Genomic DNA, 4865 nt, shown 5'->3' on the forward strand with positions numbered 1-4865 from the left:
CAAGTCTGCAAGGCACTGTCCCAGGGCCTCTGTTCCATGCCTGCTGACCTGCCAGCTCACGCCTTCCATAATCTGCCTCACCGGGCACCTTCCCCAGCCTGCCCAACCAGCACCATTGATCTCTTCATTGCTTATTTTAAAAGCAGCCTTTGCAACCATGTTTTTCATTCAGCCATTAGGACAGCCATGCTAAAGCAACCCTGGTGTAGAGGCTCTTGGCTATTATAAACGGAACTGGTGCAGAATAAAAATGTCTGGCCCCTTTTTCAAAATTCATTAAGAATTTCAAGACAGCAACAGCAGAACATTAAACCAAGCACAGGGCTCTTCTAGGCATGTGGCCCCCTGCACAGGCTGCAGGTCCATGAAGCCAGTCTTGGCTGTAAGAGGCCCAAGTGAGTTGAAGGTTGGTCATCTAAATACACTGATATATTGAAAACTCAGTATCATATTATTGGAACACTAACAAAATTGCACTTCAATCAAACTGACTAGATTTTATCTGAAAATCTAGTATAATAACACAGGCACACATATTCTACTTTGGTGCTAGAGCTCCACAACAGTGGGATAGAGATCTCTAAGTGTTCAAGCACATCTGTACTCTTTATTTAAAACAAAATATAACTCCACAGGCATTTCTGATCATCAGCATTAAAAACCACTGGAAAATAGATGCTTCCCTTCCACCTCTAAAGTGTCTGATACCCAAATTAAAGAATATAACAAGCTTCACAAAGCTATTGGGAAGGAAATGAGATTTATGTATGAAATTAGACTATGCACTATAAAGTAGTAAACAAATGTAAATTACTGATAGTGATAAAGACGGAACAAGCCTTCAAATTAATCTTATAGGTAGTGAAGTATCATTAACTGTTGGATGTGTTGAAGATGTTAAATGAATGGCAGAAGGAGGGGAAGGAGTGTTATCAATGAGAATAGTTTAGACCATGTAAGACGTTTAGAAGTACAAAAGCAAAAATTTCATGAAGACTGTGTGTGTTTGGACACTCTCCCCTGGCCCCCAACCCCCACCCCACCCTACCAGTTCATAGTCCGGTGCTGGGTACATAGTAGGTGGCTCAGGAAAAATTTGCAAATGAGAGAAAAGAAAGGCCTGCTTTAGGCAAAGACTTCTCCATCTATTATGTTTCATTTTCTGCAGTACAACCTGAGTTGTATTATACTATTCTACTATTCTCTTGCTGTCTAGAGGCTTCAATGCAGACTCATCAGAACCTCCCAAGACCTAATCTTTACTTGCTGGTTACTTCAGAACCCCTGCTCCTTATCAGAAGGAAGGAATCCTATGTTCTATTCCTGCAAGACTGTTCCATACCCCTCCTTTACTTGTTAAGTAACATTGAATTCTTATAACAAGTTATGGGCACAAAAGGGCCACCTTTCATAGGTAGTGTTTCAATCACAGGAATGTAATAGTTGATTCTTGAAACACACCAAAAGACATACCCAGTAATGACTATTTCAGTCACTGTGGCTGGCTGAATATGTGAGTTTTAAATTAACCTGTGTAACCTCCTACCTGTGCTGTACAGGGTCAGCACTAAGGGGAAATACATGTGTTTCTGTGGAAAAGACAGCCCTTATAGACCGCCTGTGAGACTCCTGATTTTATGAAATCCAAGTTTTTTAAAGGCTTTGTGACAAAGCTAGCTACAGATAGTGTGTTACAGTTTTATTACAATATGGGCATTCTCTTAGGGTATAGGTTCCCTCTGTGCCTAAATGAAAGTTGGATTCTGTAGTCAATAAGAGTCAACACCTTAATAAGATACTTAATAAGATAGAGAATTAAAGCACAAACCAAGATACCTGCCCTGTTTCCACCCTCTTTGTTTCACATGAGTAGGATATGGGTGCTAATTGGAACCATCAGTTGGAAGAATAACAGGCTTGTCTATTTCTTGATCAACCTTCCCAATGTAGAGCCCAGAGGACTACAGATATCATGTCTGGTTAACACTAGCCCCCTCTGAAAGAAGAAAAGAGAGTCATGTTTTCTCAGTTGAATTTGAAACCAAGATCACTTTACTCACTCAATTAAGAGTGCTCTTGACTGTTCCTTGGATAGTTCCCTCTGTATTCATAAGGTCCCTTAGTCCTAGATTTTCAAGGTAACGTCATTTGGTTCTCCTCTGTGAGCCAAATATACACAGATATCAAAAGTGTTACTAATCCTTTAAGCTAGGAGTTTAAGCTATTACTGAGCTTTGAAAGATTCTGATAAGTGAACTTTTGTTTCTGATCACTGCTAACATTTTAAATTTGGAGTTAGAACCATTCCCTCTGCTATTAGGTGCAGCTGGAGCAGACAGGGCATGCTGTTGTTCCAAAGCAGATAGGTTCTGGTAATGCTGTTTTTGGTTAGTTTTTTTCAAGACAGAGTCTCACTCTGTTACCCGGGCTTACCGAAGCCTTTAACCTCCTGGGCTCAAGCTGCCCTCCCACCTCGGACCTCCAAGTACATGAGATCACAGGCATGCACCACCATGTCCAGCTAGTTTTTTTTTTTTTTTTTTTTTTTTTTTTTTTTTTGCTGTTGTCTAGGGTGATCTTGAACCTTATGTTGTCTAAGGTGATCTTGAACTCCTGGGCTCAAGTGATCTCCAACCTCGGTCTCTCAAAAGTGCTAGGATTACAGGCATGAGCCACTGTGCCTGGGCAATGCTATACTTTCAAGCATTCAAGCTGAGTCCTAAATTATAGTCAACCATGCTTTTTTATCATATTTACCATCTTTTTATCATACTTACCATTTTATCACTTCCATGCTTTTTATATTTACCACCTGAAATTTTACTATTTTTCTTTAAATTCATTCAATGCTATATTTGAACAAATTTATTTTACTGTCATAAATGGAAAACTGCTTGTTTTAAATTACTTTGATTTAAACTACTTGTTTTAGTACTTATCCTTAATTGAAGGTAATAAAATAAATACAATGAAAATACGTTTAAAAAAATCCTAGCTAGGTAGTATCTCATGGCAAAGCTTCTGAGCCCAAGGCCTGTCCCCTTTTATTTGCAAGGGAAATTGGACATACTAACTGGGTGTTTTTTTCCTTCCGAGAACATGAAGGGTTGAAAAGAGAATCCTTTCTCTCTTTAGTAACCATTTAAATGCTTTTCATTCCAAGCAGTAGTCAGCCTACCTTTGAAATAACTCAATCCCTTCACATTTTGTGTAAGGAAGTAAGTATTTGATGGGACTTGTGTGAAAACCCTTTTCTTGGATATAAGAACACCCCAAGGGAGACAGATGACACTGTCCCTACACCCAAGAAATGTCATCTACTAAGGGTCAGAATAAGCTGATTAAAAAGAAATAACGTATTGGGGTGTGAGAAATATGCAAATACTTAATATTAGAACATGAGCGGCAGAGGAAAAAAGATGGAGTTTTGTCTGTTTTGTTCACTGATGGATCTATCCCTAGCTGTTAGAAGAGTACTTGGTATATGGTAGGGGTCTGCTGAGTCTAGGAACACAAACCACATTCCCCAGTTTCCTAGTGGTGATACAGAGCTAAAGATCAGCAGTGGGAAACAGATTGGCACAATCTGGAGAAATAAAGAGAGACAAAATTTGGAGAGAATCGTGGAGAAAGTTAACAGGCAGACACACACAGTGGCTTAGAACAGAGGGTACACAGTACATATGAAAACAGGTTAAGTGAGTTACCAAGATCATGACCTTACAGCAGCCTTAAAAATGCAAACTACCCTCCAATTTGAATGAATGCTCCTCTTTCCTCAGACCTAAAGCTCCATTCCTCCTTATTCACAAGCATCACAAATTTATGACTCACACACAACTTACAAAATGAGCTGACGTTTCTGCAAGACAGACTTCTATTTCCATAAATGTGGGTTACTTTTTGAGAAACCCAGTTTCATGTAATTATGTTAGTTTGAGGATTTTTCTGTCACTTCAACTATCGAAATCTCCTACAGACTTCAACTATTAAATGGCATAACTGGGTACATACATTAAAATACAACTATTTTAATGCCATTAAAATAAAAAAGTTAAGCAGTTATGCCATTTTTCATAGTTCCTTGCCATTTTTTTTTTAAGTGGAGTCATTGTTCCTCTGGTACTAATGTCACACAATTTGTCACTCTAGAAATAGCAAAACAAGAGAAATAGATTAGTGTGGTTATAAATATGGAGCAACAGGTGGGAACTGAAGCTGTTTCTGGTATTTCTCACCAGAAGTGCCATGGCCTCTGAGTCGCTCTCTGCAAGAAGGCAGCAGTGCCACGTCAAGGATGTGTCTGAGCTCTGGCTGCACAGACTTTGTGAAAGGGTTCCATTTCAGAAATACTAGGTTCTGATTTTAGCATGGGTATTTCTCATGTTGGTTAAGTGATACTAAATCTTCAGTTAATTATACCTGGAAAATGTTTTTTGGAAAGCTGATTTTCATCTTCTTTCACACTGTGGCTAATTTTTAAATACAGCTAAGTAAGGACTTAGGCCAATCCCTGAATCAAAAAGCAAATTAAGAACCTTCTTAATTTACTGAACATCAAACCTAACCTCATTTCTTATAAACTGAAGTGGTAACTTTTCAACAGACATGTCTAGTGAAGCAACAGCAGCAGGAACCAACTTTTCATGTTTTCTAAACTGAGTGAAGTAGCACTGCAAAATATTTTTAAAATGGAACTTCACACTGGAGCTTCACTGACTCTCTGCCTCTGGTTAACGTAGGGTCTTTGGGTGAGCGTGTGCCTTGGTATTCCAGTGTCTGGAGTCCTGACCAACCTCTAGTCTCTGTTAAGTGGAAAAGGCCAAATTTGTTTGAACTAAAGAAATCGTGTATTTGTCTTTCAG

At 38.9% G+C, this 4865-nt stretch overlaps 1 protein-coding gene across 2 annotated transcripts in view; it reads left to right on the top strand.

Annotated features, from left to right (window-relative positions):
• NME7 (NME/NM23 family member 7) overlaps nt 1–4865 on the top strand; it is a 148847-nt gene that overhangs the window by 143230 nt on the left and 752 nt on the right. The window lies entirely within an intron of this gene.

Source organism: Saimiri boliviensis, chromosome 19 (assembly GCF_048565385.1).
Source record: "Saimiri boliviensis isolate mSaiBol1 chromosome 19, mSaiBol1.pri, whole genome shotgun sequence".
Classification (NCBI taxonomy): domain Eukaryota; kingdom Metazoa; phylum Chordata; class Mammalia; order Primates; family Cebidae; genus Saimiri; species Saimiri boliviensis.